The following is a 10605-nucleotide window of genomic DNA, read 5'->3' on the forward strand; positions in this document are numbered from 1 at the left end:
AGCTCGGCAGGAAGTGACAGGAAATTAGAGTTCGCTGCCTGGCATTACTCAGCCTGGCCTGGCGTTGCACGAGCGAGAAGACAACCATCGCTAACTTCCTGGCTGTGGCCTTTAGCTTCGATCGGTTCGAGAATCGGTTGGTGGAACTTCCTGACGTAAGCAAGGAGTTCTTGGAAGCACAGCGCGGCGGAGGTGTCATAAATGTAATTTGCCCGAAGAAACAATCTATTTTTGAATCTTAACCTAATCGAAACCTCTCCTGAGAAGGACTCGAGCGCTGTAGAAAGATGGTTGTATGCATATATGAGGTTAACTATATAGCTTTAAAGGAAACAAAATACTCGGAACTCGGAGCATACCTATTTCCTATTTATAATTTAATGAATCTGTCTATCTATCGTCCACACCGAGGGAACCGTCTGTTGGGCCGGTGTTATGCGTCTTGTTTTCTTTCCGTTGATGCGATATCTATTTTCCCTTTGAGTGTCGAAGCGTTTTCTACCTGATTTCCACTTCTTATTTTCTCAAGTAAAGTGCCTCCCCTGTGTTTTTTATTTTCAACTTTATTTTCTCCCGTCACGACACCTGCTTCATCGCATAAGTAATTAATACGCTTTTCTCTCCTCTTCTCCTCTCCATTCCCCAGGTAAGGTGTGATGATGGCCGTTTTTACATTTTGACAGCAACTATCACTGGGCTTCAGCGCGCATCCGATACAGATAAGATACGAGGTTATGGTTTTGCGAATGAAAATACGGCCTGATTTAGTTTGTCACGTTTGGTGCAACTTAAGTGAGCGTGTCAGTGTTGTTTTTGTGAGCACACCATGCTTCTAGACACGCAGATATGTGGCTTCCCATGAACTCTCCTGCCTGGGGCCGAAGCCCAAGGCGATTCGGCCCAAACATATGTGTGTAGAAGAAACAACAACGACGAAAAAAAACTCCCTGCATTCGCGAAGGCCAGGCTGGGTTGGTGTGCCTTTACCGCCATTCCCCAAATCGCAACGAGAGACAGACCCCCTACACTGACACTGATGGTCACCAGTGTCAGTGATGCAGGAGCATCATTCCGTTCCGTGCCACCCATTCGCTGTCGCATGATGAGGCTTTGGATGACTCATTGCGGGGGATCACGTTCGAATGGACTCATTTGTCACTGTCACGCGGTTTCGGGATGGAACATGCCTTCAACGTGGAGGTATTCCGCTGAGCTCATGGATATTATGGCGGCTCGATGATCGCGGTTTTTGTGTAGCTATCTTTTTGAGCTGCCATATGATGTCCGGAAGGCACGGAATGTAGACTTTGCTACGGTTGCGAGTCACTTTGCGGCACTTACTTTAAAGCTTTAAATGCTCTGCGTCGAATCGGTGTAAGCTGAAGGTCTTTCCTTTGAAAATAATAGCTAGCTTCTATGAAGCAATAAACTCCTACAAGAAATGTTTTCTTGAGAATAGTTAAATAAATTACATTAATTTCGGACATCCGGAGAGATAGACATACCTGGTATGTAAATATTGTTGAACGTCTTTTCATCAGCAAGCCTTAAGAATGTTTGATACCTACCATAACTTCATCCCAGGATCTCCATACACCGATGGACTGGTCAATGTTGTGGATGCCTCGTGTGTGTGCAGCCTCAAAACGATTGGAACAAGTTTCTGTTACCGTGGCGCACACCTGTATCTGAGGTCGCTGATGTTGTAGCCTTGGTGGTAAGCTTTGGTCGGTTGCTACCAGCTAGTTGTCGCTTTGTTGGTTTTTTCTTGCCCATCAAACAACCGCACATCAGGTTTGCCTACGCATGTTTTTGTATGTCTACCTACCTCTGGTCGCTGCAACCCGGCCATCTATCCGTGTCCGCCATCCGCCGCTGTTGCTTAGCTGTTGATGAGCTTCATTTATGAATCTTCGATCACCACTGGTCTGTTCAATATTTACTCCATTTTGCAATCGCAACCGGCACCAGGTGGTTTTTAATGGTGGTTGCGCTGTGTTCGCTGGGTTGAACAAAATTATCATGACCAGCCGATTCAGGTTCAATTAGATTGCATTGAATACACGTCGGTGATAGCTAATTTGTCACGATTGACAGTACAGACACTACTGCAAGGGACTAACTACAACCCTTAGATTCGACGAACCCTTGCCAGGGTCTCCCTCTAGTCGAGATGGATTTTATTTTTTCATCCTCATTCAGCTGTGTTCGGCCGTGTGGAAGTCACTCGGTGGCTCCGACCGCACATGCATAGGAGCGTAATCAACGCAGAAGGTCAAGTAGTTTTTATTTATTTCTGTTTCTCGAGTCGTGGATCGGAAAACAGGCTTTTGGAGCTTTGGGCTCTTTTAATAGGCACAACTAAGTCATGGCAACTTACAAGCTAAAGCCCAAGATTAGTGAGTTGGATTCGACAAAAAACCCTTGGTGTAGAATTCAACAACCAGCTAACCAATATGTCTCCTAAGCCAAAGCTGTTGTGTGCCCCGACAGTTTCTGTATTTGCGGAACCAGTTACGGTTAGGCTAATCTTCTAATTTCTGCGTCTAAGCAATGTCGGGGTGGGGATTGTAGAGTGTGTCGTTGTTTGTGGCGGAAGATTTCTCCCGGGTACTTTCCAACGAGCCGTTGTGGAATATTCCCGCGCAAGAAATTGATAGCATGCGATTGAGGCTGAGGGAAAGCAGGAAGAACCCCACAATCCATTGCCGGAGATAGGAGGAGGAACTCACCGATTGGCTCGCCCAGACACGGTCCATCGCTCTAGCGGGGTGTAGATAATTGTGTCACTTATGCGACCGAAGAAAGGAGAGCGAGCATGATGTCTAAAATCCCCGTGTCTTGTAGCGCGGGGTTTCTAGACAATTCCTAGAGGGTCTCATGCTTGTTAGACCTGGTTAGACTCGTCCCACTGGTATTGGAGTAGCGGATTCTTGTGGATCCGCGACTGGTATACTATCTTATTGTGTCGTGAGCTTGTACTGTTCGCCTTTGAAAATTGTTCTCGTGGTTGAGAAGATCATATTACAGTTTTATGTTTGCTAAAACTCTACTTTCTCTTCTCCAGCTACGTGTTGGTTTATGGGTTATTTTCTTTCGCATCACTGGACGATGGATGCATATTGAGATACATTATATTTTAATCCACACTGAGCACCGATCGCGATCTATGATATTGATTTCTTTCATCTTGCTTTCCATGTCCAAACATATTCTTACGTGTTACTTATGATTGCGCTACCTTTGAAGCTGCACGAAGCTTCCATTTCGGTTCCCATTTGGAAGCGAAATTAGCGCACCAGCAGCTGAGGATTCCTCTACCATCACCGCCACTCATTACAGCCGTTCGATATGGACGCAGCTGGGAATTGGGTTTCTAGCCTACTGGAATTGTTTTCTAGCGGACTCGGGCGTTGTTTAACATCAACCACCATCCATCCGGTGTTCGTTTGCGTTTGGGAGTTTAAGTTCGCGGGTGTTGGTGTTAATAAATGTACCATGCATTGGTAATTATTTAATTTCCCATTTTACTCCGCAGCCTTTCTGGTTGGTTGCGCGCGGCGCCGGCTTCGCTCGCGGTAGTCGTTTGAACTGTGAAGCATTAAACTCGTAGCCGTCAACGTCGTCGTCAGCGTCTCGGGGGGAGGCTTTTGGAAGGCCAGCTTACGGGAAACGATTGAAAAACATGGACAGGAGTGTGGGTACATGGTGAAGATTTATCAAATTTCAGACCACAGGCGGCGCTTTAGATTCGCTTAGCCAACCAACCATGTACATGGGAAATTCTGTGAAATTTCATTTGAATTCCTTCATAATGCAATCAACGCTCAAATTGTATTATTTTAAAACTTTCACGATAAATGATTATTCTACGCAAATTTCGATTTGATAACATTCTTGGAATGTTTTGCAAATGATTTGGTAGGTTGGGAAGTTCTTTCGCCTGCTATTTGGTTGATAGACGATTTGGTATTTCAATTTCCCTGAACTGAGAGTGCTTAATATTCGACTGAGCACTTTATTTATTTATTTACATTCAATAAATGATGATGAAAAGTTTTATTTTACCATCGTCTCAATAACGAGCACTATCTGCCATTAGGCATCGCCGTGAGAATGAATTGCCAGATAGTGTGGACAAATGTCACTGTAGCAATCGTGGCGCCGTCCCTTGAGCGCCCCTCGTGTGCTGTCAGCACTTTGCCCACCTCGTGTGGAGGGCGGGAGGAAGGGAAGGAGGTGCCAGCACACGTTCACACCGTCATAAACTGCGCTACTTCTGCGCTCGTTGCTGCCCCCTTCTTGGTCGTCTCACCTTCGTCGACCGTATCGGGCCTGATTGGTGTCGGGTGTTCAACGAGAGATTCGTTGCGAAGGAAAACAAGTACTACCCCTACATCAACCCCGCGCCGCCTCGTGCCCCAATGGGTGGCTCCCTGTGGGCTGCAATCTTGGAGGAGGAGCAGGAGGAGGTGGGACTGGAGATAGGGTCACGCGGATTAATTATCGATAAACTGTGCAGTAAACAACAGGTCCAAATGTCGCTGCCATTCGGTGGTGGAATACGCGCCACCAAAGGTCTGCAGGAGTGGTAAAGTGCCTTTTTTTATTATTTCATTTTAAACCAAGCAGGTTTGCGCTGGTGTATAACGAGGGAGAAAAGGAGAAAGATTTTTTATGTTATCTTACGTTTGAAGTAATTTCCAATTTGATATTTTATTTATTTATTTTATAGAAATATTGTAAACATTTTATTTTCCTCGTTTATTTCTTTTATTACCTCGTTTCGATTGTGATGTTGCAATTGTTTGTCGTAGTGTCAAACAATTTTACATTTTCCCATGCGTGGTTATATGTTCCCGGACGCGAGAAAAAATGGCTTTTCTTAACAAAAACAAATCTTCAACTAGGGTTCTCATCTTTTTTGCAAAGCAGTCCGTTCTGGGACGCGTAAGATCCTACCATGCATAATGTTTCTCGAGCACCCTCGTTCAGGTCGGATGTTATTGTTGACGACGACGAGCAGCGCATATTATGTTACGGTGAAGTGGTTATTATTTGTCCATTTTCATCCGACACATTTTGAAGAGGTCGAGTCACGAAGCGGCAACACCAAAAACCAGTGGTGTGTAGACGTCTGGTCCAATGATTCCATGCTGGATGGAGGGTTGCTTGGCTTCTGGGAGAATTCGGCTGCGTTGACATCGAGAAGGTGGTGTGCGCACACACTCCTTTCCCGTTGGGTGTTTGGTTAAGAATGGTTACGTCTCGTACACCGCTCCTAATTGGCATACCTTTTTTTATTACTTTTGTTTCCACTAGATTGTCTATCATGGGTGAAATAAGGATTCTCTTCCATTCCCATAGGTTGGGAGACAACTCCATGTGTTTTTGGCACAGCTCTCGCTCGTCCCTCATCTTGTTCCCATTCCATCTGACTTCTAGGAGCTTTAGCTTTGATTCATTAAAGTCTCTGCGAGTCTGTGCGCTTAAAGACATTCGCAATTTGTGCTAGACCGTTCCGTTCCGAAGGTTCCCCGGGTGCTCCATCAATTTTGCCTTAATCAAATAATGATGATCCACGAGGCCGCCCTGGGGTCGCATGTCTTCAGGTTCTGCCAAACTTCTCCGATGATGGTATGGATTGGCTGGCGGAACAACCGCGGGCCTTGTTTCTTGTGTCAAATCTTAATCATCTTTGTCCCGCCCCGCCCCGGATGCGATGTCATTCCCGGGCGCGTTCGTCTCCCGAAGCATTGACTTGACGTTCGGTTTGTCGGCGGAGGTCTTAATGCAAACAAAAGCACGAGCAATGGGAAAACGCCATGCCGGTGGATGATGCGCAAAGGAAAACACATTGAATTACCGCCAATCCGCCCGGGGGAGGTTTCGTTAGCTTTGACCTTCGAGCGAACTGATGGACGTTTAGGTCGGCGATGTGTGTGTGTGGGTGCGCGTGTTTCAGGTGGCCGGAAACGCTACCGTGGACCCCGTAGGAAAAGCGTCGCTTGTGTAGGACGTTCCCTGAGAAAAGGGAGGCGCTTCCCGAAGAACAACGCTTACTTATCGTTTATCAATATTTCTATAACCGATAGCGAAACTGCTTTCGCTCGGGCGGAGATCGTCGATATTTTTTCCCATAACAATATGCTATTTTCGTCCCAGGCATTGTTTGCAGCTCAAGGGGAAAAGCGCTGGAGTTGTAAGGATAGGTTTGGAAGGTTAGGAAATCGGTGGGTTTTTTTTTGTATTTCAGGAAAACCGGTCTCCTTTATTTTGCACTTCATCGGAACAGCTTATACGGGAATCTGCCGTTTTTCCGTTGTATAGTAATAAAGCGTGTAAAAATAGGATGCAAAGAACCTCAAAAGGCTAGAGTTTGGTAATATTTTTTCTAGTGCTGACGCCCGATGCCCTCTAATAAACCTGTTTAAAAATCTCTTTAATGTTTATCTATTTAGTTGTGGCGAGATTCATGAATCTTTGCGGATTCGAATCTTCAACGCTTAATGAATCTTTCGAAACCATAATGAATTTTCATGAATCTTTCATGGATCTGTCACGAATCTCTCCGATTCTTTCATAGGCGTGGACAATGCGGCCAAAAAATAAAAAAAGTTGTCCCTCGACCCATTTTTGGCTAGTGACTTTTCATCAGTTGGTGTGTCTTTAGGATTCATGAATCTCTCGACGAAAGATTCAGGAATCCCTTATAAGGCAGAGATTCATTCAGATTCATGAATCTGAATCAGATTTACACAACTCTACTAAAAACGCTTGGCAGTCAACGTGTTAATGTTTATCAAATTGTATCAATGCTTCCTTGAATGTTAACTAACAAATTTCTTTTGCTAAATCATAGGAGTAAGTAATCGTTATTTTTGAAAACAATTTACGGTCTCGTTCACATTCGTTCTCCCACCACATATATTCGCCACCGAACGACATTTTACTTCGTTCTGATGTGCGGAATGTTTACACATTCACCACCGTAAACTCTCCGTCTGTTGTGATTCGATTTATTATCACACTTTTGGTTCACTCTGGTTTTTTTTTCCCCAAACGGTTCTGATTATTTGCTTTTTCGGTTTGCGCCCAGCGGGCAGAAGAAGAAAGCAGAGCAGAGATTGTGCCGTTGTTGCCTCGCTTTTCGCGCGCTGTCTGTAGGCCATGCATGCACCCCGCTCGCCCCGAGGGTTCCTGCGTACGCAAGATGGCGTTTAAGTACAATCGTGTTACTTTATTTTGTATCCACCCCGGTTGGCGGCACGACAAATATCCGCCGGTGGTAATGCCGGTGGGGCCCCGGGGGCTTGTGGGTTTTATGATGCGACACGATATAGTTTGCGCGCTTCGTCGAGCGTCGAAATTGCGCCGCAATTGCCAGAGGTCATTAGGGAGGCAATGGGGTTTACCTACCCCCTGCTGCATGCATGCCATGGGGGAAAGGCGGATGAAGAAGACCCGGCCGTGATCGTTCGAATTCGTGTGGGCCGCCATATTGCCGCGGCTTACTGTTATTTGACAAGCGGCGGCTTCGCGGACCAAAAAAAAAACCGGTGATAAGATACATTTCTGCTCGCTCATAACCAAATGAACTGACGCGTTCCCAAATGATGGCCGACACGACGCAGCCGATGGTGGTTCGATCCACGCTGTTTGTTCGTACCGCCAACGGTGGGTGTGGTGTTAGTTTTTTACGGAAAATTTGTGAAAAGAATGAGGGTTTTATTATCAAATGACATTTTTTCGGAAAATGTCAAATTTCTTCACATCCGTTGGTTTAGTCCCCGTAGTGCCTTAGCCTGATCGTTCAGTGTCCATTTTAATCATGAGAGAACTCATTTGGTTTAGTTTTTAGTTTCTGGGGATGATTTTTTTTCCCATTCGCTTTTACACCACGGCGTTAGCCTACTTTTCCCTTCCTTCTCGGTCGTAAATCGATCTGTTTTCGGCCGAAATCTTGCAAAAATCGTACCCAGAACCCGGAGAAAGGTCGGCCAATTGGAACACGCCATCTTGGTTGGCTACGTGTTGGTTTAAACGAAAAAATCAGGATAAAGGTTTTCGTCCCCCCTCCCGCTCTGCCCCTCTCGTTCGGCCAGGAAAGAAAACCGGTTCATTTTCCGGTTGTCGTCGGGTTCGCTGGCGTTTTTATTTTGTATTTCTTTCGACGCGAACATGGCGTGCAAAATGGAGGTGTTATACCGCGAGGATTTGTCGGTTTGGATGTGAAAAGAGATTGCAAAAAAAAAGGGAACCAGGAAAAAAATGCCGCTTCTCCCATCCGCCGCACGTACGATCATTGAAATTTCCTTTTAATTACCGTGCTTTCTCCCAGCATCTTCGCCGGAATCGCCAGGAACCGGATGGCGCGGGGTTTTTTTTTGTTTGTCCGCTCGCCGGTGACGCTTTTCTGAAGCAAATTAAAAATATGTATGTGTGTGTGTGCGTGGTTTGTTTTTTTTCTGTCTCATTGTTTCTTCATGGTTTTTTTTAAATCTACCGTATGAAATGATTTCTTCAACACTCTTGTCGCGGCGTCATACATTTGCGCCCTGTGCCCTAAAAGGCAATGTATCGGCCGCAGCCGGAAGATTGATTGACAGCCCGCCGGCCCTGGCCAAGATGTGACTGTTATTATGCTGCGAAGGCAAGTGGTCAGCTTTGATGGCATTATGTTTTCTTTTTCCCCTCGAAACCGGCGCACCAGCGCGCACAGAGAGGTCTTGCGGGTTTTATTTTAGCGCCACCGGGTGGGGAAAAATGTTGGCTCAAGTTTTAAGAGTCGTAGATGTGCAAAGCGATAGATACACAATTTGTTACCGCATTCCGCACATCGCACAACACGATAATCGATAGCTTTCTCACCGTACAACATTGATCATATTGGACCACGTTTGTTATCGACTTTGCTACGTGTAAAAATGTTCAACTTTGCATTCGATTTTTCTATAAACGGTTCGTTTTTATATATTGGAATGTTTTTTATATCAGAGAAATACAATTACATTTCATTCGTAATGTTTCGTAAATTAAAAGAATATGCAATCAGGCAAACTTTAGATCATACTGATCCGCATTGCGTTAATTATCAAGTCTTATAGTGCAACTTTTGTTAGTTGTTTCTTGATGTACATTATTGTAGTTGAGAACATTACCTTCTCACTACATTTGTCTCTAGTCATTTAATAATTTAATTGTGTAATAATTGTTCTAATGGCTCTACTACGAGTTTTTTCGACTTTCGTTATCACCAAATCGGTTTGACCCTGAATGATTTTTTCCATCTTCCAACTTCCCCAAAACGATTAGAACTATACGAATCCAGCCATGATGTCGCATTCGGTGACATTACTAGACAAACATCATCCAGCACAACCTTGTTCCACGGCGTTATGGCTCGTGTGTTGGTGTCACGATTTTTTTTCTTCCACTCTGTCCCCCACCCCCGCACATCTAGCTACCGATTTGCGTCACGAGCGCGCTAGCGAGGCGTTTTATAAATAAAACACATTTTTCCTCCAAAGTTTGTTCCATTTCTTGGCTCTTGCTTTGGGTCGTCCGGGCGAGGATTTTCCGGGGTCATACCGTGTCGTCGAAATCCATCCCATTTTGGGGACGTCAGAAAGGAAAGAGGGTAGACAACGGGAGCGGGAGGGGGAACGCACGCTATGCGTGTCATTTCGGCGCGTGTGCTGACGAGATGCGCGCGGTGATGGTTTGTGTTGCAACGGGGGAAAAATTTCGTAGATTTCCATTTTTATACCACCTTTTCAATCGGGAAACCTCGAATCGAATGGATGGTTAGACCTGCTTTCTGGCTGTGTTCATCGATGTGTGTGTACGTTTGGGTGGAAGGGGATGGAAATCAATCGTCACTGCGAACTTACCGCCAAGTTGGCGGAAGGAAAGAAGGCGGACGATATATTTTCCAAACGAAATTTATTTATGTGCGTCCCATCAGGTGCCTAACGTTTCGGTAGAAATGGAGGGACTAAGGTGGGTGGGAAGTCGGTGATCCAAGAGGGAGTGGGTTGTGGTGGAAAAGAAGAATTGAGGCTCGTCACGAAACCACAACCGAAAGTCCTTTAACCTCAACATGTAGGAGTTGTCAAGTTAGGTCAACATCCAGTAGGGGTTGCTACTAGGACTCATCCTACCTAGGGCAGATATGGATATGAATTAGTTTAGTAGATGGTAAACTATGTGTCACGCATAGCTCTCACACCTTTGTCAGTTCACAAACTTGACAACAACAAACTTTATAACCTTTGGTTCATGCGTAAAAGGACGCTGTAGAATTCCCCAAAATAATATATTATTAGGTCAGGTATTACAGACATCAAACTGCAGAGACTGACTCTTTCTTATCCAAAGATGCGCCAGGTGAACTGAATGATAGTTGACGTTACCGCCAGGGTTAAGGAGACCTGTTTATACTGGCGATCTCGATCGTGTGCCGTGTGTTAAGTTCGAATTCTAATGACATGATGTAATTCCCGTTTCTTTACAGCAGAGGGCGTTTGTGGTTGCGGTGAGTGTGCAACCAGCGGCGGTGTGGGACCGAGCGGTGGCGGTGGCGGAGGAGGAGGTGGCGGCGGA

The 10605-nt window shown here is 45.4% G+C and overlaps 1 long non-coding RNA gene across 1 annotated transcript in view; it reads left to right on the forward strand.

Annotated features, from left to right (window-relative positions):
* LOC131263438 (uncharacterized) overlaps positions 1 to 10578 on the forward strand; it is a 33456-nt gene extending 22878 nt beyond the window's left edge. Inside the window, exon 3 of the long non-coding RNA XR_009178254.1 lies at positions 10517 to 10578. This is a non-coding gene — a long non-coding RNA (uncharacterized LOC131263438). The remainder of the gene's footprint in view (positions 1 to 10516) is intronic.
* Positions 10579 to 10605: the final 27 nt, after the last annotated feature.

The sequence above is a fragment of the Anopheles coustani genome, chromosome 2 (assembly GCF_943734705.1).
Source record: "Anopheles coustani chromosome 2, idAnoCousDA_361_x.2, whole genome shotgun sequence".
NCBI classification, from domain to species: domain Eukaryota; kingdom Metazoa; phylum Arthropoda; class Insecta; order Diptera; family Culicidae; genus Anopheles; species Anopheles coustani.